Below are 27,570 nucleotides of genomic sequence, written 5' to 3'. Positions count from 1 at the left end.
ACACAAGAGTGCTTGTTCTGAGAATGCTACACAATAAAGCTAATGTACATTCTACTGTCGTCTCCTAAATTCAGTAAAATGCTTTTTCAGAGAATACTATTTTGACCGATTGTCTTTATGAACTTCTTTTAACTATCCATGATTCAATATCTGAAGTGGTCACTGAGTTGATGTGCTCCTCTTAAATTTCTTGCTTTTTATGATAAAACACGCATTTTATTTGAATTAGAAGTTATGCATGTTGACTTTAGTTAGCAGCATGTTTTGGGCTTAGAGAAAGAATACAGAAACAATAACTTAATCATTAATCAAATTGAATGATTTAATCAAAAGTATTAACCAAAATGCTCAATTCATGTCATTTTATTATAATTAACCTAAATACTTAATTCAATGTATTATTTTTATTTCCTTGAACATTTATACTACGTCCAGCATTCTTGGAAGTAAGAAAGAGAGAAAGTGCTGTCTTCACGTTTGTCTAGGCAAACACTCTCAAAATAAATAGCATTCCAAAAAGCGCATTTACGCCTTACAAGCCTATAAATCTAGGGGACAACGCGGAGACCATTTAGTATAAATTTATATCATCTCCGACACTATCAGATGAGAAAACGCCGTAAATCAAACGGAGGTAGACGGGGACGGGAGATTACCTAGTAGTAGGGAAATTAACAGCATTTAGAAAGGTGGCACAACTGGTTGTAAGTGTCGCGGCAAGCGGCATGGCGCGGGCACGGAGCTTATCTGTGTTTATCAGAAGGAAGCCAAGATGTCAAGGACACCTGGTTCACAGTGGACTGTGGACAGCTGCAGTTTTGCCGTTGTGCCCACCGCACTCTGCTAGACCGTTTCAACCGATATTCAAAGAGACCAAACAACCATTACTGTCAAAAACGATAATTATATTACAATGGCAACAAATTACACCATTGTTATGACTAGTCGTAATGTTTCATTTCAATCCAAACTCGCCATCCATTACGAAATCCACATGGATTCGGATGTGGTGTAGCATCACGATACATCTGTAGAGTTGCATAGGTTGCTTTTTCGTGATTTCCAGAAAATTAAAAATCCCTCACCTACTCATTACATTCTCTATAATATGAGGACATTCTTAAAAGCAGATATTCTGTAAAGCGTATTAGAATAAATATCCAAAAATTAAGTTATTCAACATTTGAGAAGCCATCACAATTACGGAATTTTTAAAATGGTATTAAATTTAGTAGAATTGGTACACCCCGTTGTGGGATTTGATTTACATATTCTCGGTGTTCATTTCGCAGAGAATTGGAGAAAATCCGAATTTTTCTAGAACTTTTTATTTTTTGGTAATACAGTTGTTTAAAACTACATGGTGCCATTTGAAAACGTCGTGACATATTGGAAACAATGTAATAAATTTAAAATTGCCAATAGTTTGGCCTGGAACGATCGGTTTGAAAGTAAGAAACGTTCGATTATGGAAATGGTAAGAAAGTTTTACGTGGATGGGAATTTCTCCCACTTTCCTTACTGACCTCAACTTAAGGACTTTCAACCGTCCAGGAAAGTCTTCCATGTTAAAGGTTCCAGGATGCTGAAATAGAGGTGGATGAATTGTTGATACATAGTTTATAGGCTATACCTGTATACATTTAGGCATAAATTGGAGTACATCTTCCAAGATTATTTCTATGTTGAAAGATGTTTGCCCAGATCGAGTTTGTATACTAAGATTTCAACGAACGAAAACTGACTTAACAAATGCTTGCTTGACCTTTCACCTTTTAGGCAATCATCGACTCTAGTTGGAAACCCCGAGGCTGGGCCAAGCAAGATAGAATTCAGGGTCAGCGTTTCTTTCCACTTCCATCCTCCTAATGGAAACGTACGTGCTGTCTCAATGTGAACAAATATATAGGTAACAGTAAGTTAATTTTTTCATACATGATGAATATTACATTTTATGATTACTCTGCAATGTAATATATAATATAATATGTATATATATATATTTAAATGTATTTATTTATTTATAATAACACAATAAAAATAATATTTTAAATTATATACAAAGATAACTTACGTTTTCTTCTAACCTATCGAAGTGCCTTAAAATCCAGAACATAGCGATTGTATTCAAGGAATCCTTTGAGCTATTGAACTTATAATATGGAATAGTGAATCACGTTTTAGACAATTTCTGCTGAATTCTATTAAGATACAATGCTTCAGAACTCTCCCGTTATTTACAGTCAGTTATATCTTTTGAATCGCAATGTTTTTATATTGCAAGGAATTCTAATCCTTAATTTTCTAGGCCACACCAGAGGCCATCGTGATCTAGCTCCTTAAGAACAATATTAAAATTGTAATGATAAACACTTTTACAGCTTTATTTTCAGTACGCATCCAAATGCTTTGTAATTTTTCATAAACAAAAACTGTAAAAATACAAAAATAAACTGAAAATAGTTTGAATCCTATGGATACAGGTGCATAAATCATAATTATGCGACTCAAAATAACGCTGTAAAAGTGGTTAACATTAAAAGTTTAACATTGTTCTGAGAGGGTAAAATTCAACGTAATTTAATTTCACTACAGCAGGCTCTTTATAATTATTTAGCATGAATAAAAACACCTTATTTGTCCTCTAGCATTATTTTTCACTGTTATTGTTATGAATATTTCCATTATTTTAAGTATTAACAAATGTTTAACATTAAGTAATTTATTTTTGTTCTGTTGTTTTATTTATTTTATTTACTACATTTAATTTGATTTGTAACTATTTACTGACAATAAAACATTTTCTTTTGTAAACAATCGAAATCAAAATTAATCTCAGTTGTTAAAGAAAAATATCGCCTTGGATTAAACTACCAATTTTATTTGTGTTTTACATAATAGGCAACATAAATGGCTAGACGAAAAACGATAACATTGAAACACTTAAACTGGTATAATTTACAGTTAACCTACTCGTGTATATTAATCGACCGTGCATATTTTTATGGTTAAGATTTGTTTTTGTTTTTGGTGAGGTAATTCTTTTATTTCACTGTCTTAGATAAGGTATGTAATATTTGTTTGCAGGGCACGTAATTAATTTAAATTGCGTAATGTAAATATGAGTAATTCATTTATACGTCCTCATACAACACAGAATACGGAGGATACAAAGACTGTGGCACACGTTTTCCAAAACTTCTGAATACTTGTCCTACAATATACAAACGATTTCGTATGATCTTATGAAATATATCTAAACAAAAGTCTATATTATACCATTGTATGTATTAATAATGAATTACACACATCCATTTTCTTTTATTATATTATTACAAAAATGTATTTTTGTATGTTTTATGAAGAAAAAGCGAAAAAGTAGGACTTATAAGTTATATAACGGTTAAATGAAAATATACAATTAAACGTAATAATATATAGGTATTTATATATTTAATATTTACTTTCAATGTATGTACGACTTTATCTGTGACGTTTTTACTTTATTAGATTAAATAAACTTGATAAAAGTGTATATACCACAAGTGGAAAACTGTAAGAATGATTAGTCTTCTGTAAATTGTCCGTAACAATAACTACCTGTGTTATAGACCATAGAAATTCAGTAACAATGTCACGAAACATCCACTGAATAATTAAATAATGATTTCCATATGCAAACAGTAATAAAAAAAAATAATTTACGTTGAAACAACAAAATACTGACCTTGTTTAATAAACTAGAGCAACTCGTTTTCTTATTAGATTACTCAGCTGGCACAAGATTCCACCTCTTTAGTCTTTACATCATGAATTATTAGACCTAACTGAAAGAATATATATTGTTGTATATCTGTTCTGAGATATAATTATCAACAGTGGCGGTCCACTTCTAACTAACAATGGAGTCTAGCTTCAATGAAGCGCAAACAGCAAATGGATTGAATATTAAGCATTGAGGTTTTATAACCCAAAACATTTTTGTGAAATATTTTTAAAATTGATTGCCTCTAAAATCAAAGAATAGAAGAATTGTACACTGAAAGTTTTTATTAGAACATGGGTATTGTTCTCATTGTTCTTGTTTTATTGAACAAATCTACTCGTTTCACGAATACAATAATGGTTTTAGTAAAGAATTTCGTACTAATATTTGTAATAAAAACAAAACACTTAAATTATTACTAAAAAAATTAACACACTCTTTTATATCGATTGTGGTTATGGACAACATAATTCTTAAATTTTGATTGTATTTTGGCAAATTTTATAATCCACATGCTAACTGTTTAGATTTTTCGTACTATGTGTTTGAAGTTATATAACATTTTTTTTAGTAGCAGGTTCTGAATGTCCTAGCACTAATAATTTTGGTTTTTACATATTTAAAAAAACTTCAGAGTTGAATGTATTCAAGGTATCTGGTATTCAGCTATCTGGCTACTTCACTGAACATTAATATACTACAATTTCAAGCTATGGACAAATACTTCCAAACAAATGTTTTGATCTCAATTCTTTCAAAAATCCAGATTTAGATTGGAAACTAACAAATAGTTGTTTCCCAATACTACTAAAATTAGATAGGTAAATTGTAATTTTTTAATTTGAAATCTGGACTACGTTTTATTGTAAACTTTTAAGGAGTTTATCCTCTACATCTGACCCTTTTAGAAAAAGAACCTAATATAACATTATGCTAACGAAAACTTGACCTTGTTCTTATATTATTTTACACAATCGTATTATCACCTTAATGTTCTTGCAGAAATCATCTAGCAGTATTAACCTATTTCTTTTTTCAACTTGTTCGTAATTTTACCTTCTTTCCATGAATAGTCTAACATGGCGTATTATATCCTTCGAAAAATGACATTTTTTTAATCGAAGCAAATGGTTTTAATGAGACATTTAACTTGTCAACAAAATCGAATTAAAAATGTAGAAGGCTCGTCGGAAAACTGGGACAGCGTGGTAGTTGAGTGTAGTGGCGTGCCACCTAGATAGAGTAAGTTACTGTAGTGTGTAGTGTGTAGCTAGCTAGCATGTGGCGGGTGGCGGACTAGCGTGTAGGACAAGCTATCAGATCAGCTCGACATCTGTCCGTCTCTGCTGTACCCGCTGATTAGTAAAGTGTAGGAAGTCCTGATAGCATCTTGAAACAATAAGGCAGCCTGTTATTAGTGGGTGGGGAGCGGGGGTCGTGGAGGGGGCAGCGTGAAAATCTAAACGTGCCCTACCTTCTACGTTAAGTGCGACCTCAATGTAAACCGAAGTAATCTAGTAATCTATACTCTAGCTTTTACTTCACTGTTCCATTATTGCATACCGCAATTATTCTGAACGTATTTTCGACGCCATTTAAAAGTTTGAAAATCTCAAATATTTTGGGGTATCTGTATTGCTTACTAATAAATCTGGATACTTCCCTGAGCAGTAAGAAAAATTAAAAACTTTACTAACTCTAATGAACAAATTTGGTGTTCTTAAGAAAACAAAAAAACAACAACATAGAACTAAATAACTGTGGCTATTTTAAAAATGGCGGTCGAGTATTTAGGAAAACTCAATTGGTACTTGAGAATAAGGTTTAAATATCATCAAGCAAAAATTCGTGTGTTTACATTATTTCGCGCATGAACCCAATCAGTTTTACAAGTTAGATAAACCGACAATTTTTCAATGGGTGAAATTGTTTTGGCGACATTTGTTATTTATATGAACTTAACTAGCGCTATATTTATCGCATTCTACCGGTGCCAAATTTCTTCAGCGCAAATAAATAGGCAGGGCACTTTAAATAAATTTAACGAAAGCTAATACACAAAATAAAGTCAATAGCTCTATTTAAGCGTCGGTAAGTTTGTACAGTGAGGAAGCTCTCCATCCTGGGGCCCGTCCCACAAAAATACACAGCTACTAAAACCAAGCTCTGATTGGGCGGGCACAGCTAGGTAGGATCGGCGAGAACTGAAGAGTTTCAGTTTGTTTAGTTTGGTCAATGTAAGCCGGGAGTAGCTGTGTAGCGTCAGCCACGGTTCAAGATGGCCGCCGACAGCCGGATTGAGGTTAGGTTTTACGGTTTAGCATATCAAATGATACCTTGTTACAGCTGTTCCATTGCGATCCTCGACAGCTGTCTGTTTGGCGGGAAATCAAACAGTCGCTCCCGCCGGGGGTTGTTGCGGATTGAGTAATTTGCATGTTGATTTTAGATTGAAACCTGGTTGTACCGGTGGGAGAGGATGAAATTTAAATTGGAAAAATTATTCAAATAGATTCACATTATTAGAAGCGGGTCAGTGAAATGAAACGGAGATATCATATTAAAGTGTTTCCTCAGACGAAGTTATCTTTTTAATAACGGCGAAAGAAATCCTTTGAAGCGGTTTGCCACAGTGTAACTAAGGGAATAGATACAAGTACATATCAAGATCAGATCCAACAGATTATATGGTATGGGAGAACGTTATGTGTAAACACAGATGTATAATGCAAATTGCTAAAACTGTGTATACCCTTAATTTTGCAAGGTATATTCGGAAGACATACAAGCACATGTATAAGAATCATAGTACGAGCCCTAGTACTAAAAGTGTTTCAATTATAGAAATAAAACGTCGAATTAAATAGTTGATATATTATACGAACACAAGTAGGTAATTAGTATATAAAATATGACGCTAAAACTAAATTTAATTGTTGCAATTCTACGTTAAGAAGAGCGTAAACGATAGGTGTAAATTAAAATAAACATATAAAAGTACTTGCTCTGAATAACGATGCAAATCAGAAAGCTGTATCAGTGAAATAACGAAAACTGTTAATTTTGGATGAGAGAGATTTTTACATATCGATCTTGTCTAATAACAAGAAGCTAGCAATTTATTAGATATATCGAACAATTGTTTGTGCATAGGTGTTCTTAATTGGACTTTTAATATGGACCGGCTAAACGGCAACTGATATATTACACGTCTAACGGTTTCTTACGGCCTCGCCGCTTTAGATGTATCGGATAAGTTTGTATTAACAGATTTTTTATGTTGACAGATTTTTTCAGGGACCGGCTGCAACCTGCCAACCAAACAAACTAGCCCTGATTTACGGCAATCACTGATGTTTTTGCCGCTAAACGGGCCATTTGGGTTGAGGAATGGGTGCTTTGCGACTTCAAGTAGTCGTCTCTTGCCTAAACACCGCTCGCGCCCGACCACTTGACTTGCCCGACAACCCTCTTTTCGGGCGAGGGTGGAGGATCACTCGTTCCCGAGGCCTTAAAGAGGTAAGTTCTGCTTTTAGTCCGATCGATTATTTTCACCAATAATTGGGTCCGAATTTTGTCACATAAGACAATGACACTATTTCACTTTGTTTTAAATAACACTCGTTTATTACGTACACAGCATTAGTACGAATATACAGTATTATATTACTGAGAACACTACAGCATTTATATTTGGTAGAACATTTGTGGGTCCGCAATGACAAAAAACAAAATACATGATTTAAAAACGTTTTAACAAAAAAATCAATATTTTCAAACGTTTGCTTTATAATTACATTGTTATCTGATTATAAAAAATTATAGAATAAAAAGATGTAAACATAATAATAACTATGAAAAACCTGGATAGTAGTTTTTAAAATTATTTCATGCGTAATGGTTGCATCACAAGTTATTTTTAATCATAAGTAATAAACTAATTGGTTTAAATATTATAAATAAAAATAAATCAGGTATTTTCGTATATTTCTGGTAGTTTTTGATCTATACATTAATTAAGGTTTATTTAAAAACACGGAAAACTACCTTCTTTAGCTAGAAAGAAATGTATCAGGTTGTTTAATGTAGCAAAATCTGGTTAGTATTTATTCACATCGTTTTGGAAACGTTATATCATTGTACACTATCATTAACTAGATTAAATTAACTGTTTTACTTAATATAGATTAAACTATATAATAGACTTAAAAACTTTTTTGATTTTAGACAATTTAAAACTATAATGAATTTGTGTAAATAAAATAATATTTTATATCACTGTGTGTGTGTGTGTGTGTGTGTGTGTGTGTGTGTGTGTGTGTGTGTGTGTGTGTGTGTGTGTGTGTGTGTGTGTTTGTGTGTGTGTTTCCTCACAGAATATAAATATGCTTATTGCTAGAATATGTAGTATTCTAGTATATCATTGTGTATTATAATATACTAGACTTCTTATCGATATATAACTTACTTACAAATAACTTTGGGCAGTCTAACAAGTGTCTGCACATTACCTGAAAACAAAGAAAAAGTTTTCATTGAAAAATAGATCTTAAAACAAATTTAAAAATAATTGAATTATATTAATTATTTTTGAATGTTGGTTCTTCCTAAAACATTATATAATACACACGCAATATATGATATAGCGATGTGTATTTCAACATTTACTAATCGCCCATTAAGTATAAATTGTGTTATTTTACAGACGTACCTAAAACTAACAACAGAAGTATACTACTATAGTTTCCTACTTCATGCATAAAAACCCTTTTTGTTAATTTTGAGAAAAAAAAATAAATAAAAAAGTCAATTCATAAAACACTTTTATGCATTCCTAGGTATTCAGAAGTGAACAATTAATAACTGTTACGTTCTTAAATTACGATAACACAACACTTGATTGGTGAGAAAAGCGCATGAGGATTTAACAAATACTTGTTTATTATGATTTATTGGCGTAGAAATATCGCAGCAAATAAGAATCCAGTACACTAATGAATCGAATCAAGATAATAACCCGTAATTTTCGTTGGTTTCCGAGAATAAATTAATCTTAATTAAAAAGAATAAAAACTATCTGCTTAACCTCTGATTAAAAATTTAATTGGGATGCGTAGCAAATTATAATCTCAGTAGGATAACTGTTGCAATTCATCACTGTAATTGACTTTTAACTCCCATAATTAATTAGGCACTAATTAACTACTACCAGATACGTTAACTGCGCTTACGACACTCTGATATTTAAATTTATTCAACAGAAGTGCGCATTAAAAATGTTCAATGCGATTCTTTAACAAAACTATAGCCAACTGAGGAACTTCCGGCAAGCACACACCCGGAACACCCGGGCACGCCGGAATTAATTGCTTAATTTAGACCCCAAGTCTTTAGTCTCGGTGTGTTTTAAGAATGTAAATTAGCCAGTAGAAATTCAGAAGTAGCAAATTAACGGTGAATATTGTCCATACATGTGTTTCTACAATAGGGATTAAATGTGTATTATATCTATTTACTCATACTTAACTATTACACTATAACTATTACTTATTTATTGTTATAACAATATCTTATCGACTTTGACGTTTGATTGCGCTTTTCACGAGAATAACATTGCAGAATAAACATTACATGTTTATTTTTACATTACATACTTTTTTAAAAGAACCACTATACCAGTACTCTACACAGTTTGGAATATAACTGAAAATTCTTAACTTGATTAATATCATAATTATTCATGAATAAGTTTAATTTTTTTAGTTACGTAAAAACATAACTACAACACAACATAACTAAAACTTCTTATTTGATTAATTTCATAATTATTCATGAATAAGTTCATTTTATTTGGATTTGAATATATTGAGGGAATGTATGATATCAGTCCTACCCATTAGCATAAACTAACCTATACGTAAAGGGATTATAGGTGTTTTGAAGAACCCCTTAAAAATAAATTTGTATGTAGACTATTAGCTTATATAGAATATATATATATATATATATATATATATATATATATATATATATATATATATACTTGTTTGTAATTCATGTAGCACATAACAGTTGTAAACCAACATATTACAATAAAAATAAATTGAAACAGAATAATTTGTTATCTCTAGAGTTAAAGAGCAAATGAAATTACAATAACAGTCATTATCCTTATAAATAAAAAAAACTTATAATTAAATTACAGGTCATGTTTTTCTACATTTTAGTATTATTGGCTGATCCTGTAAATCTATTCCAAATTACTTATTTTTGTCCAGTTTCAATCTCCAAAATTAAGTAGGATATATATATATATATATATATAAACCTACTTTTGAATATACTAAAGCAGCCATATCGCAATAATTTTGTAAAATTTTTACGTTTTTAGTTATTGTATTTTTAAAATACTAACAACCACAATTTTAAATTAGTAAGCTAAGCGTACTAAGTGTTTCTAATAAAAGATCTTATTGATAAAAAGGTGTAGCTAATGTTTTGTTGAAATCGATTTAAAATAACACCTTGTTGTAAAAATATGAAACTAAATTTGTCCTTAAAATTCATGTACAATACGTTTTTATTATAAATTTTTAGTGATACAGTCATATAAAATAAAGTTCATTCAACTCTAAAAAATGAATAAATGAAAAAGTAAACCAATATAAATCTAAAAAAATAAGGGTTATACCATTTATTCAGGTAACAAGCGTAATTTGTAAAACATAATTTTTACCCCGAATAGAAAATATAAATCCAATTTAGCACCATCAGACATTTTAACCTCCATCAGGGTATTTTACATTTTTATATAGGTATTCTAATTATGTTTGCATTTTCTTTATAATTTTTATTAATACTATCTTGTATCGTTTAGTGTATAAGAAACATATTAGCTATGCTAAGTAAACATTTATATTTCTCTAATCAAATGACAAGGTTTAGAACATTTACCTGCAAGAGGGTGTGGAGGAAAACGCTACCGGTTTTCTTGTTTCTGCGAACGAACGCGTGCGAGCGAGGTAGCGCGATGCTTGTACCGCAGTATATAGATAGGGTGGGATGAATAACAACGTGTCTAGATGTTGACAGAACTGGACAGCCCGGTAAACACAGATATGCACAAACATTAGTGTTTACCGGTCTGTAAACTAAGGAACCCAGCTGGTGGGTGTAAGCGTTGCCTTGCGAGGCGCGGCGGGGCATGCCTGCCTCCTGCCGTCATCCCTGGTGGTCCCGTGCGCTTCCACATCCCGGTCCCCCCGCACTACAAGGTTTTGTGAAGACGCAACCACAGTTCATTATATTGAGAGCAAATTTACTGAAGGTCCTGCCACCTCGGTAGAATTAATTCTAAGAGGCCAAAATTGTTCTGGATGATTTTGAAAAAGTTGCAAATTGATAGACTCACTTTAATTGACCAAGACCACTTTAATGAAAGCTTAACCCCTACCTTACCAAAGGCCATTTGCCTGTGAAAGATTGGATGAGTTACCACAAAATCAAAGGTTGAGCTCCGGACCAATTTACTTATTTACAAAACTACTTTACTGATGTAGACGACGTGTACCAGATGAGTTTTGCACTAACGATTTCAGTCAAAAAAGTGTGCCAAATTTTATTACGTATCTTCAGTTGCCATGAACCGTAAATGTTGGTTGTATTAAGCTTTTACCCTATACAGGGCTATTTACTTGTCTGTAATGGAAAAAATTAGGATTACATTTTACATGTAGTGTTAGTGGTAAGTTTAGTGCTTTTTCAAACCCGACCTAAAGGAAAACTATGACTTTTTTTATTTGTGAAAACCAATCCATCTACATATGCAAGTAGTACTAATTAATGATTCAACTTTATTTTCTCATCAAATATTTAATAGGAGGGAACATTTTATACCCTACTCGTAGTTGTTGCTCATATCATGTTTTATACGCACTCACTACTGCGTATTGTGTAGTTAACGCCATGAATACCTTCCGTCACTGTATCTATGACGATATCCGGTATTAATGGTAAGTAGTAACAATGATAACTCTAGCATTGTGACAATGCGGGTTGATATACAGGGTGTCTATGTGAACTGTTTCACCATGCTTTCAAAAAGAATGGACTACATTTACAGGAAATTTTAAAGGACTTCACCTACTTTTTGGAGCTAATAACAAATTCGAATTTAGAGATTAAAAAATATAGCTGAAATTTTCAATATGGTTAAAAAATATAGCTGAAATTTTCAATATGGTGGCCAACTTAAATATTTCAATGAAATAATGCTGAAATATATTTTAACATTTACACTAAAAATATATACCGCCCCCATTTAAACTGTCCTGTCGCTTTTGAGATACCTGAGTGGTACTGTTAAAATGGACTTTTTGTAAAGAGACACCAACTGTTTTTACTGGATCGTTTTAATAAGTCCAAGCTCATTTTTGCCAGTTTGATATTTTTGCCTTTAAAGCTGGTACTGATGATGACACTGCTTTTCAGTTACTACCATTATTGATGTTTATTAATTTTAAAGTACTGTACCTATTATATTTGTATATTGACATATTAATCTTATCGAGGTGTATTTATTTATAATCTTTGTGCAGAGGGAGTTAAAGTTATAACTGCTGCGTACGAACGCGTCTTACCAACCTTAAAACCCATTCTTGTTTTCTATTTTCAGTTAATCTATCTCAGCCATAAAAAAGGAATATCTTTCACAGTCTCACGCCTTAAATGTCGCATAGAAGAAACTGGAAAATATGTTTATACGCTATTTTAATTTTGGAGAAATTGAGCGAAATAAGCATAAACTCAAATAATCAATTATTGCTACACGAAATAGACTTTCCAAATTCTAATTATTATACTGCCCGCACATAGTAAAATAGCTTGCTCATGAAATGATTTTTTTTTAATGATTCAACTATATGAAAAATCAGTAAATCTACGATTGGAGATCTGCATTCTGATCTCTTCCTCGAATTTGGAAAAAAAATCATGTTACATTCACTTGTACTATATAAGATTTCGCTATCTTGGAATCGTATTTTTTATAATTTAAAGCAAAATTATGTACAAGTACAAATGTGCTTTGTGTATGTTTATACGTATAGTCATTTTGTAATAATTTGGTTTCAAATTAACTGGCTACAGTGACAAAAGATGCAAAGACCTTAAAGTGAAACAATCTTGAGTTTTACCCCATAAAAACAGTTTTATACTTGAGATATAAAATCTTAGTGATCTTAGGATAGTAGAATAGTGGACGCTATCGTAAGATATGAATCCAAATGCTTTTAAGTTTTCTTTTTTGTGTATACTTTTTGAGTATCTAAGCAAAAAAGTGCAAACAAGTTTAGAATTTATTTTTTATCTAAAAAAGAAAAAAAAAACAGGAAACTAAAAAAGCGTTTGGATGCGCTCTAACGATATTTTTCAAGGGAGCCATATCCCATAATTCTGTGATCAAAAATAACGGCATAATAATGTTTGAGGTTTAACAGGTTACTTATTGGACTAAGATCTAGACGGCCAACAGTACAGCCTTTCTTTGCAGTAATTTCACTTCTTTCCATTTTCTTTCAAATTTAATTTTTACACTGAAGTATAAATGCTAAATTTACGTTCTTTTGTATTCTAAATCTTAATGATTGCGGTATAAAAGAAAAAACTTACACTCGATAGATAAACGGACGGAGAAAAAGATTTCAGTGTAGGGTACATGCCTAAAGGGGTTTATATTTAATATCCAATTTAGTGTGTTTATGTTTTTGTTATACAACTGGTACAAACTGGTACCTTTGTACATATAAAGAAAATTGATTACCTGATTTAGAGTTTTCAGGTTGGAATTTTGTGATGAGGGGCTTCTGCACCGCCCATTATCGTTTTTACCTTTAACTGTCCATGTTGTCATTTGTGTTGCAGCTCCCAGCCATTGTTAGCGTTATTAGCGGACGGGGAGTTTGCACGCCACTCACGTACGCCAGCACCACCGCACACCGTCGCACGGCCACACGGCCGCACGGCGAGCTACGCACGTCACACGCACAGTGCGTGGGTGAGCTGACCTTCAGCCGACCCACCGACTGCTCCGCCGTAATAAACATTGTCTCAGGGGTGTTTCATTTGTCCTTCACATGACCTTCCCGTCCCTCCCCTGTCACCTGTCGCACCTTTCCCTCAGTTTTGGTTTGGCTTGCGTCAGTTTTGGTGTATAATCGTGCACACTCCAGTTATTCTGTGACCTACATTAGTCAGGCGTTTTTATTTCCGCTCCACGGTGTTTAATAACTTGGTCTACACAAGGCTAACTTTGGTGAGTGTTGACCAATAATTTTTATATTTACAAGTTAATGTTGTAATTTTATATATACAATAGTTAATGTAGTCATTCATGAGTACTTTATATCTGCCACCATTCGGTTATCTTGTAGTAGTCCAGCGTAGTTGTGGTGAGGGGAATCTCAACACTACTCCACATCACTTGAGTGATGGTCGTAGTATCTATGTAGAATGTATCTATACATGTAACTGGTAATATATTATCACTGGAATTAAAGCTTACTCTGCTTGTGGTAGGACATCTTCCCTCTAGCTGCTGTTACGTGTACACTACCACCACTACCACGTGTGTTTATAGTGTACTTTTATAGTATAGTTGATTTTATGTGTTCACTGATTTCCTGGCAACCGATATAACAAAAGGTAACAAATGTATACGAATTAACAATCTGAAACGAAATCTACCATAATATTCCAAATTTAAATTTACATTCTAGCCCGAATGGAATTAAATGTAATATTTACAAATAGTCAAGATTTTCTAAGTTACTGTTCGTATTTGTCTCTAATGGCAAACTGTTTGTAAAATAAACTTCATCTCTTCTGGACAACAAAGTCATCTTTAGTCCTACTCAATGCCCAAGAGGGGGAATTTAATTTAATTACAAATGGGAAAACGTAATACTTATAAAAAGTAATTATACTTCCACAAAATTAGAATAGAGCTTCTCTTCATTCCTAGCAACTCTACACCCAGTAAGTACTACAACCATGTAGTAACAGAAACATGTGTAATATACCAAAGGAATTACTAATGCCTATGAACAGCAGCAGTAGGCTAACCCTAGTGAGTTTCTACTCAAGGTCCAATCTTTGTATTCCGTTCCTGGCTCGTTTTTGTCTCAATTCCTTTCCATATACTCCACATTCCACGTACCTCAGCCTTGCTTGCAACACTACGTCATCACATCTAAAGACTGGTGATAACGTCAATATACTCCTTTTTAATGTCATGAGCACAATATTAACAATGAAAGCAAGTATTATAATCAACAACAGTTTCTTCTACTGGTTATCGTGTCACAACATGTACAAAATGAAAAGTAATAACTAAACGCAGAATAATGACAGCGAGCGTGTAAAAAATATGTTTTCTGTTAGTCTACAATTTCGTTGACTTATAAAATGTGGGTTCAGTTTTTGGTCTCATTGAAATATGTCATAAACCCATCAAACTAAAATATAATCAATAGCTACAGAGCTCTTAATTCCACCTTAACCTTCTTCTCATAACTGTTCGTTGGATACAAATAGTAATTTACTAATTAAATTATTATGTAATTGAGCTATCAACGTAGAACGTAGTAGACGATGAAGTCTAGTAGAATTACATTTTAAAATTTAACAATTTATATTCAAACTGAACTGTTGTAATATTTTAAAAGTGGAAATACATTCTGTGAAAACTTGCTAACTATAAAAATCATCGCACTTAGTATTTAAGAGCTTTCCGCTTTTTAAGCCAAGTGCAGTAGTTAACTAATGAAAGTACTATAAAGATATGATCTGTGTTTAGTTCATATTTGTGTACAGTTTATGATTTCAGGTGAAATCCGATGAATGATATCTTTGTCGGGTGGAACCTGCGATCGCAATACCCAGTGGCACAACTTTATCACGGACATAATAGGATCACTGATAGATTCTTCGTTTGTTTGCCGAGTCAACAGTAAGAACACAGACAAACAGACCGACAGACCGACAGACAGACGGACAGACGGACAGACATGACAGCCGCAATGATGCAGTGCTCGCAGACTTCAGCTGACAGTGATGTATTCACTGATGTCTTGCATATGTATACTCCCTGACAATTATATCTGGCTATTGTTAGTGCACTTGTACCGACCCTGGCCGATGTTTATTTCATGTCCTTTGCTAATAGACGTCCATTTTGATTAGACCGTTTCCCACAATGCTCGTCGACTTTTTGTGAGCGATCCGAAACCCGATTTTAGGAAACGATGTATTCAAAACAGTGCCCCGCGATACTTCAAATAGTCAAATGAGTGGCTGATTTAGGCAAAACAAATATAGCAGACCACAAAAATGTAATATTCAAAATCTATTCTATCTTATTACAATTTGAAATAGGCTATTTCTATTCCAACTTTACAATTTATTTATGGTACCTAAAAAAACTATAAGTACAAGAAATAAAAGCTCCAAATGTATGTTTAATGAAAGAAACACTATAAACACTTATTGTTACGTGATTGAATCTTTTACGTCTTAGATCGCATTTACATAAAAATTGCAATATTGGTAATCACTATAAGTTGTAAAAAAGGAACAGAAACTGCAATATACTACACGTAGAAATACATTATCGAGGTGCAATTTTTTGGGGTTTTTCCACAAAATGTTTAGGTTTTCACCCCCCAAAAAGTCAGAAAATATCCTAAGTGGGTATTTATGTCATTATGAGCTCCTATTATGATTCTGCTAAACCGTTGTTTAATAATGTTCAGTGATACAAGCATTTTAAAATCAGTTATGGAATTGGTCACTATATATACAATAATCATCTACCACAGGAAAAGTTTGGATGACTAAAAATATCAGTTTTCCTGCATTTTTCAGTCGTTATACTATTCTTAGAACACGTTTGGATTATAATTTCACCGTGTGCACGTTATATTTATTGTATAGTCTACTACGTTAAGATAGGCCATGATTAAGCAACACAGTTCCGGTATAGCGATTCCCGTCAAAACAGTTCGACTTTTCGTTCTGTCAATGGTTAATGTTCCACGTACTTTCTAACTACATAATTGTAACTTCGTAACATGTGTCATGAGTGTCTTGTCTGTACGTGTTTGTGTCGGCACATGTGTATGATATACAAATAATCAGGAATTGATGAACATTCCAGCATTGATACCTTAAAAGGGAACGTATTTCATTCGTCCGAGAGCAATAATACGATAATTAGCAATTTCTCCTGGATACATGATACCAATCCAGGATAAAGAGACTCTCGACTGGATAGGGAACACCTGTTGGCATCGTGTCGCAGGTGCTATTATGGATCTGATTTACCGTTCCTACAAGGGGCCGCTTTTCTTCCACTTTCCACTGTCCAGCGGGCGATAAATAACGCGCAATTGATGTCGCGGCCGCGCCTATTATTTACGGGCGACCCGTCCCAAACCGTACCCTGCGCCTTGCGCCTTGCGCCGCTGCCCCACGACACACGTACGCAACCGTTGCGCTCAGTTGGCTCAAAACGTAAGTGTCACTTTAAAACCTCGTCCGACTGATAATAATTCACTATAGGGAATTTTAAAAAGTTCTGTAAATTTCCCTAACATTATAAACAAACTATTACAAATAACAAAGTAACAAGATTATTGTATTTTTACTAAAAAATATAATCGGGTTTGAAGTTTTATGGAGTTGTTAAATGCCATTAAAAAATTACTATTTTACTACACCACTGCAGGAATTCGTGACCATTAAAATTCTAATTTTTGACTTAAAGCTTGGCATCAGATAACCATAATAACCCCAAACAGATTTCAAGAACAAATCTCATCTTCCGACGTACGAATGAATACATGTACCAGGGAGTGGTGGGGGTGTGAATGGGTAGAGGAGGTATAATGGAAACTGTGAATGTCACTGAAAAGAGAACCGACAGTCTTTAAACAAGGGCTTGGAGGGATTCCCATGGTATTCTTTATCTCGTCTGTCCGCATTTCGTGAGGCTATTCAGAGACAATTAGCACAGAGGTGTCCCGGCGGTGGCGGCGGCGATGGCGACCGCGACGGCAGGGCCGTAGCAGTGCGGCGGCCATAACTTAGCTCGCCACCTCGGCTCTCCCCGTCCTGTCTTCCTTCTCGCCGGCGGCCGCAGATCCTGCAGATTGTGCTCAACACCTGGCCACTGTGACACCAGCACCGACTGCCAGACGTTCCTAGGATCTATCCTGTCTTTCCACCCCAGCTCTCCCTCGTCTTGTCTTGCTTCTTGCCGGTCAGCGGCCGCAGATCCTGCAGATTGTGCTCAACACCTGGCCACTGTGACACCAGCACCGACTGCCAGACGTTCCTAGGATCTATCCTGTCTTTCCACCCCAGCTCTCCCTCGTCTTGTCTTGCTTCTTGCCGGCCAGCGGCCGCAGATCCTGCAGATTGTGCTCAACACCTGGCCACTGTGACACCAGCACCGACTGCCAGACGTTCCTAGGATCTATCCTGTCTTTCCACCCCAGCTCTCCCACGTCTTGTCTTGCTTCTTTCCGGTCAGCGGCCGCAGATCCTGCAGATTGTGCTCAACACCTGGTCACTGTGACACCAGCACCGACTGCCAGACGTTCCTAAGATCTATCCTGTCTTTCCTTTTAATTTTAGTTGGATAAATCTGAATAATGAAATATTTAAATAACACGTGATGTATCAAATATATTAAGTAATCAGTGTATAATAAATCTGAGAAATCACGATGAATCTTCCGGTTTCTTAAAACCGGTTTTTAAAAGCATTAGAGTATACTCTACCAGATCTCCTTACCGGATTTCACAGCGAATGGGTAAATTATAAAATGGATTTGTCTGAATTTAGAGAGAAGTATAGATTGAAACGTAAAAAAAATATATGTAATAAATTCTTAGATATAAAGCTTTGTTTGACGGTGGTAGGTATGAAAGGATAACTTTTACAAATGAAATAACTAATAATGATTATAACGTTATATTTTGAGTTTTTCTGAATAAAAATATAAATAAATTGATACAATTAAAAAACATTGTTACAAAATCAATTTATTTACCCTCGGAAACAGGAAACACGTGTTTCAATTATACTTATAAGAAATCTGAACTCCTCAGAAAAAATGACAAGCTGCAATTATATTTTCAAACGAAAATGATTTATTCGACCAATTATTCCACTTATAACAATTAACGATCATTGATTCAGGCTATAAATCAAGACGCAATCATTTACACGATAACCCTATAACACCGCATGCCGCTGTCGATGTGTCAACGCGTGAAGAGATGTTACAATTGGAAAACGCGAATTTTACATAAAACTAGTTTGCTCCTGAGCATTGTGACATTGTCACTGATGAAAATCAGATTCAGTTGAAAAGTGTCGTTTTCAAGAAGCGTTGAGTATTGGTATTTTTATCCATGTTGATTCATTTTTATTGAATCCTGTGTTTAAAGACATTTGTTACAACGAGTTTTACTAGTTCTTTAGATAAAGCGATATAAATATTTGTAAATGTAAACTTGAAACAATAGGTAAAATTTCAATTTTAAGTGTTAGTATACAATACAATTTCACACTAAATCATTTGGAACGTGTGTGAAATTGTATTGAATGCGCATCATATACAGTTAAATAGTTTATAATGAAAATGATTTGAAGAACAACTCGTAGTTTTGGATAACTTACTTATATTTATACCCTAAGACCTTATGAAATTACTTTTGTGGTTAGGATAGTTAGGATATTTTGTTAACAATATCATCATGGTTTATGACATATTTATTAAGTTTAATTTCCATACAGTGAAGTTTTGATAAGGGAACTTTCAAAATCCAATATTATAGAATAAAGTGTTTGGAAATATAAAAAGAAAAGTTTAACTGTTCTCCAAGAGACAAAACCAACGATACGTTAAGCACTAAAGAAGTATGGAAAGCTGGAGGGTAACCAGGGGCCGAGCTGGCCACAGCTACAGGTTCGGTTCGCAAAAAGGCAAAGGCGATCGGGAGCAAAAAGGCGAACTGAACGGTCGAGGCGCAAACCATTGTGTAGCTGGGATCGCGATAACACGGGTGCGAGGGAGAGAGCGATAGTATTGTAGTGTCATGAGACAGCGATACCATAGATACGATCGGACCGTACCGGCGCGGCGCGGTCCGGGGCGTACTGGAATACACGACGCGGTGCGGCGCGACGCGACCCTACTCGGAAATGGTAACGACAATTATAAATTAGTATGATCATAAATGACTAAAAAAACTATTAGATTTCGAAATGTTTCTTGGCAAGAGTTCTCATCCACTCCTACATCCCAACACTTCAACAAGTGTCAAAAAACTAAGAGCTCCACGCTCAAAATCACATTAAAATGATTCTGCATACCACAAACCAAAAATGGTAAGGAAAAGCCCGGCTTATTACAATCTCTATGTGTTGTAAACATAAAAAACACATTTTCTGCTTTGTATTCTTGATGGAAGTCACCAGGTTTTAATATAAAAGACATTTTTTATTCTTTCACAATTTTAACTTATTTCAATGTAAATAAATGTATTATTATATTTTTTATTATTCATTCATTTTTTATTGTGGAAGAATAATAAATGACTTTTATAATAAATTACAAAGTCATTTTAAATATGCAGGAAGATTTTTAATGATTGCCCCTATGAACAAATCTACACAACGCAAAAGAATGTAACAAACATCATTACCGAAGTCATCTTTAACTTTTTCCGGATTAGTTACTTTCTCGGACTTTCTTTGCTGCCGCTTAACCCCAAAATCGACTCCTTGAACTAAGAAGAAACTGTGTGCCTCTGAAGTTTCAAGCCTCTAGGACCTTTCTTTCAAGATTTACCGTACACACTAACAGACAGCCACCGACGAGGTCGTGCCGGCTCCTTGGTAAATTGTTTGGACCACACGGAATTCCAAAAGGACAAACGTATGAAAGATAAATGCCAAATTTTTTGTAGTATCAGAGTATGTCTTGCTTTGGAAAAAAATAATTTAAAAGTAACTTTACATACATACTTAATTATTAATAATTAGGTCTGAACACAAAGTAAATTCTTCACAAAGAAACCTAACATACAAAAAACATTCTTAAATATGAAACGTCGTTGTTAAATTGAAATTGCTGAAATTAAACTTTACTTACATTTACGCTATGTTAAGCAAACTAGTACGTAAAAATGTATTGCTCTATCAGCAAACTTTGTGCTCTGTCATTTATCACGATAGATCACAAAAATAAATAAACTGGAAATGGCTTGAGAGGCTCCTCACATGACAATCGCACTTTGAAATCCCTAGTTGTTAGTTGCGTTGGCTCATAGTAGCCAACAAGCGTATAAAAATATTATGAATATCACTTGAATTTAACTGCGTTCAAAACTACATTGTTGTTTGGTTAAATGTGCGTAATTACTTTCTATTCGCGTGTTCGTTCAAAGTGGTTGTCGTTTTCAGTTGTTTGAAATTGAACAGAATACAAGTGTATAGTAGCTTTCTTCGAAAAGTTTTACTATCGAACTTAGATTTGATATCATACTACAAATATATTTAAACACGGGCCGTGACGAGGTACATACAAATATAATCTTTAACTAAGATTTTAAAGCAGCTTTAAGGCAGTGTAATCGGTTTTTGGTTAGAATAATTTTTGACGTTCTTTCAGTATAAAGGCAGGAACAAAGTTCCTTTATCTCATAAGTAATCACAGGAATGTAAAGTACAACACGAGGAACACACGTATTCAACTGAAGATAAAAGTATGTGTTCTAATACTACATGTGTATGAGTTGTAGTTTCACACACATAAACTAGGCTGACATGTGATAGCAGTGTTAAGGATGAAACCTGTAGTTGCTGTGAACTCACCATGCATAATGCAAGGCATTACAAGTTTATTACAATGTTATCAAATTAACATGTTCTCAAGGCTCGATATCATCAACTATTATTTATACGTGAACATTAAAAACAACAGTAGTGAAACAAGATAACATTACTGGACGGATATTCAATATGTATTATTTATTTCAAAGTTATTTAATATTTTTGCCATAAAATATATAGAGAAGATAATGTCGATATTTCAAAATCGATAAAAATTAACTTATAACTTAAAAAGACAATAATATTCATTTTTATATTACATGCTATAATGTTCTATTAGCCATGTTTAAAATTGTGTTTACCATTATACGTATTCAGTGTTATAATAAAAATACAATGTTATAAACTTATTATTAAAAAATAATTAAAAAAAATAATACAAACTAATAAAGGCATTGAAATATTAAGTGTTGTTGCTTTATGATTTAAGTTTGTAATAAAACTTTTTACATCGAGTAATTAATTAACTGTTGTTTTTAATCAAAGTTTTTGTAATCGACACTTATGTAGATTATTGCTCACTGTTATTCATTTAATATTTAGACGAATTATGTTTCTGGGCTTTGTATTTTGGTAGATACGATATTTCATCTGAAACCCATTTCTAATGTAATTAAAAATATGCAACAGTCTCACACATGTGCATCTATCTAAATCTTAGTGCAAGTAGGTAATCAATATGAGGGAATACCTTTGTATATATTAATTTTGGATTTACCAACAGTTAATGGTCAATGTTCAACAACCGTGTCAGATCTCCTACACACTCGTGAATATCGCTAATGTTATAACTCAGTTGTAACTGAGAGCGCGATCTTGAACTATGGGAGTAATCGCCGGTGACGTCACCGCACCGTCAGACAGACGGACGGACGGGCAGGCCGCCATTTACTTCCCATGGAGCAACGCCGTCACAACCGCTTAATTAAATATCCTGCTGGAATTAATCGAACCAATCCCGGAGTGCGCTTCACCCTCGAATTATCCGTGTCCGTTTTGGTACTTACAAAAAAGCAGCAGCGTCGGTCGACGGTCGACGTTTGCTCGCCGACTAATGCTAGGTTTTTTCTTCGTCTTCCTCGGGCAATAAATCAGTCATAAGATGATTTATGGATTTGCCTCGCGCGCCGCGAGCGACTCGGCTAGATGGACTCGTGCCTTCAACATAGCATACCTTCCCGACCCGACCCGACCCTACCCGGGCGGTGCGCGTTGTGCAGCGACTTTCCTTTTCCACGATTCCGTAATTGTTTGGAGGTGGTCCACGGTCGTAGTGTTCACCTAAACACTAAAAAAACTGTAAACGGCCTGCCATAATTGTCTAAATTAAGGAGTACATAATTTAACAGATATTATGTCATTATCAATTTGAATGAACATTGTGCCAGATTCTTACATTTTTAATTCTCATGCCTAACTTATATTTATTCGAATAGAATCCTTTTTAATCGAAAGAGCCAATCGTCTGTGCTGGGATGTTTACAATTTCCATTCCTTATTGTGACGTGACAAATTGATCAATGCTTCACCATGTGGCGTTACACATGAATTGAAACCCAAACTCATTCTATTTGTGCTATGTTTTCAGATTAATTCTGGGCTCTTGTATTTATACAAATAATGATAAATGAAATAAATACATTTTTGCAGTTATTAAAAAGTTATCACCCAATTTATTTTCTGGAACAAAAATAAAATGACAAAGGAGTGGAGACGATTTTTTTTTCGGAAAAGACTTTACAAAAAAAAAACACTGTGAATATTATAAGTAGTTACAAGTAAAATCGAAGTTTAGAGGCATTACTTGGAGGACCTAACATTTAAACAATTGATAAATAGTTGTAAATACGTACCTAAATAAAGATTATCGGTAAATTAATACTAATGCCGATGGCAGCACAAGTAATGCTAATTTACTTACAAGTGATAAATAATTCAAATACAAATTTATATTTATCAAAATTAAAACAAAACGAATCGCTAAATGGCTTCTGATGGAGATCCATCTTACCGCAAACGAAGTTTATTGCTTGCATATCACAGTCCCAACGACGGTTCGCTTCCAACTAGAAATTAGCGGCATCGGCATTCCTTTCTCCATTAGCGCAATGAGGGAAAGAATTTCTCACTCAGATGCGCAACAAGGCCGCGATACGATGCAAGTCTCTCGAGTTTGTCCCGATTACCATTCCCAGTCTAAGGGTACTTTTGCTATCTCATATCTCCCATATTTAATCAGTATTTTTTTTTAAATACGTCCATTAACATTTTTATATTTACTTTAACTTTCTTTTTCTTCCAATTGAGTTATTCTTTATAAGTCTGCATGTTGTTAATGTATAAATTGTATATAACTCGAATTGATACAAAATTTGATATAACTCGATTTCTATATGTAAAGAAAGGAATATTAAAGGAATATATGTTTCCTGAGGAGATAAAATGATACTCGATTTGAGTTTGCACATACGTTATAGTAATTTAAAAATAATTTTATTTTTCAAAACTAATTAACAGTTAGTTGTATTTCCAAACTTCGTGATGCGTTTTTGTATAACGGACCAGTTTCTGTTGCCAAACTTTATATACAATAAACTCATCTGTGATGAGATTGTAACAGTTTCACAGCCGAAGAGAAGCCACTTTGGAAGTGAAACGTGTTGAATCACAACCAATACAAAATGAAATGCAAGAAGAAATAAGTGAGCAATGCTATACAAACAAACCAGTACAGCGTGGCTACCCACAGTGTCAACGCTTAAGAACGTTGGACAAGCCGATATATAACATCGCCGCATAAATAACTCCGGAGCGCCTACAATTACAAAAGTAGTTCCGCAAATGGGCGAGCGTTAACACATAATTGACACGTAACTCCCGAGTTATTGATGGAGAAAAGCCAAGTAGGTGTGATAAAAACTGGTTTGGATCGGCACTAGGCCTACGAGTGTATGTCTACGGGCAATAGCATTAGCAGTTGTCAGGCCTTATCCATTGTTGGAGTGTGGGGATGCTGCTATTGAAAATACACCGAACTAGCGACAGTATAATGCATTGTCGATATTGCTAAAGAAATTTTCAACGTACTGATCTCTATTTTTAAATGAATACGATCTAAATGTAATCCATATCGCGAAACTCGTTTGAATGTTAAGAAATAGCTATTATTGGGGTTGCAGTTTCTGTATTATTTCCGAAATGCTGAACAACAGAGTCAATAATTGACGAATGATTTTGAGCTTCATAGATTTGGCAAACTGCCCTTCATAAAAATATGGCATAATTTTAAGTTGCGCTTCCTCAAATATAACACACTCCTTATTTAAGCTTAGCTTATTGATTTTGTAACTGGAGTTATGTATGTGTTTAGTAGTTGGTTATTTTAGGTTAAATGTAAGAACGGGATATGTGGCTCTAATTTAGCCTTAGAAATTATGACCATAACTATGACCATGACTATTACTAAGTTGCTCTTCATTAAACTTGGATACCTTCATTTATAATAATCAATAAGCTTGTATTAATTAGTTACATGCAGTACGAAAGAACTACGTCAAAACGTTTACTACAATAACATTAATGTTCACGTAATTCTAAATACGTTTAATAATTAATTACAGTAATAAGTAATTAGTAAAAAAAAACTACTAACGTATACAGCAGAGATTATTTTAATGGCATTGAATTTAATACTTTTATGTAATAAACACGTTTGTTCTTAAAATAGTCCCTTAATCTGTGTTTAATACAGGTGCTTCGTACATATTTTTCAACTCGTATGGTGAACCGTTCAACTCGTTTAATAATTAACTGCAGTAATAAGTAATTAGTAAAAAAAACTACGAACGTATACAGCAGAGAGTATTTTAATGGCATTGAATTGAATACTTTTATGTAATAAACACGTTTGTTCTTAAAATAGTCCCTTAATCTGTTTTTAATACAGGTGCTTCGTACATATTTTTCTTCTCGTATGGTTAATTATTATTATCCATTGTGAAGTATAAATAAAATAAGGACTATATTATTCCTGCAACCTCCCTCTAGTAGGGTACAAATGAAAAATTCCATTCTTGAGAAATAGTTCGGGAAGTCATCTGACAAGTATAACCCTCGTACCCTACCAGTCCAACAAACGTCAGTAGGCTAAATTAAACTCTACAAGAAGTTCTGCTGTTCCCTTTAAAAGTTATCTGCTCTCAATATATATTTCTGTATTTTGAAATTTCAACTATAATTTCTTTAACATGTTAATGCCCAGTGTTATGCCTCAGTGAATTCGGGATACTTTAGTTTCCCTACATGAAGAGCATATTGACCCCTCACTAAGTGTGAATAAACAATTCCATAGCAGTTAAACGAAGCACAGTTACACCGTCTACTTTACTCTCGAGTTCTGCTGTACTTGTTCACCCTATGACTGACTATCTAGGATCCCAAAAATGTTCATCATTAGTTGTACAAACCTGTAACATACACATAAAAACTATTTCTTGTTGTTGCCATTAAAGCTTTAACTTTTGATTTGCTGCTTTTCACTATTGGAGGAGGTTTTTCAATAATGGAGATATAGTCCCCATTCAACGGTAAGAGGACAAATATAAGAAGCTTTCTGTTCTATTTTGCCTTAATTATCGGTAACGTTTATTTTAAACTCGTTTAACATTTATTTTACAATACATTTTGTTGTTTTATTACGGTTTTAATAAGTAAATAACAACAGATATTTTATTTAAAACAAGTATTTGTGTTATAATTATCATAAATTTAAAAATGTATATTTATTTAATACCGTTGAAGGAGGAAGCGACACTGCTCGTTAACTTGTATTTTCACAGTTTAAACGAGATTGCGGCTACAAGTACAGTATACTAAATGCCAGTGAAAGAATTCTGTCTATACGTATTGAATTTAAGATAGGTTTTGTTATGTGTTTTATTTGTGGTTTGACGTGTTTTTATTTTATATGTGTTCAATGCGCCTATATTACACAGAGTTCAAGGGTACAGCGGTGATATCATATGGCAGGCAACATATCGATAAAACCGTACTGAAATACAATTGAGTGGCGGATTATCGTCAAGCAACATACTAATCACACACAACCGAAAATGCCAACAATTTAATCCTACGGCAACATACTTTTCAGGCTATACCTACATTTCAAACAAGCGCAGTTTTATCGTGTGGCAACACACCGGTCAGGTTGTACTCAAAATGCATGTGAACGACAGTTTTATCGTGTGGCATCATGCTGGTCACGTAGAACACAAAGTGCAAGCGAGCAGCAGTTTTATCGTATGGCAACACACCGGTCAGGCAGTACACAAAGGCCAACCTGATCGACTCATGTTTAAATCATGACAACACGCCAGGAATTAATTACAAACATGTTATGTAATTAATCTAGATTACAAGTTGCAGCCGACTGCTGTTAAAGAAATACACTAGGATCCTTTGAGGAGACCTAAAGTGTGAGGAGCGTTAAGTTGTTTTTTTATTTATTTATATCCTAAATTGATTAAAGAGGTTGTTCTTCCGTCATTATTACGTGAATACACACAGTAAACCCTTTCAGATATTATTTACACGGGTTCATAAAATAATTAATTTGTCCTATTAGATGTTTCATCATCAATGAGTATGTATGTATTTTACTGTGTTCCTCTAACATGGCTAATGCAATTACTGTACTTTAAATAAATTACGTTATAATGAGTGCCTCTATTTGGTCACGTGCAAACTTATGGTGTCAGTACTCAATATTTACGTTGATTTACAGCATGTTTCACTTTCGAATACCCTGAATGTTTATTGGAAAATATCTTCGCCAGGATGTTTAT

General features: G+C 33.9%; 1 protein-coding gene across 4 annotated transcripts in view; it reads right to left on the bottom strand.

The window, feature by feature from the left end:
- The window catches only part of LOC124369808 (homeotic protein antennapedia-like), a 273,221-nt gene that overhangs the window by 142,634 nt on the left and 103,017 nt on the right, over positions 1–27,570 (bottom strand). For 2 of the 4 annotated variants that reach the window (XM_046827915.1, XM_046827916.1), the window contains exon 2: positions 8,239–8,277. The exons of the other annotated variants lie outside the window; for them this stretch is intronic. The gene's annotated coding sequence lies outside the window, so the exon portion shown is untranslated. The remainder of the gene's footprint in view (positions 1–8,238; positions 8,278–27,570) is intronic. 4 annotated transcript variants of the gene reach the window in all.

Source organism: Homalodisca vitripennis, chromosome X (genome assembly GCF_021130785.1).
Source record: "Homalodisca vitripennis isolate AUS2020 chromosome X, UT_GWSS_2.1, whole genome shotgun sequence".
Taxonomy (NCBI): domain Eukaryota; kingdom Metazoa; phylum Arthropoda; class Insecta; order Hemiptera; family Cicadellidae; genus Homalodisca; species Homalodisca vitripennis.
The sequence above is the reverse complement of the archived record's forward strand: the minus strand, read 5'-3'. Positions and strand labels throughout refer to the sequence as shown.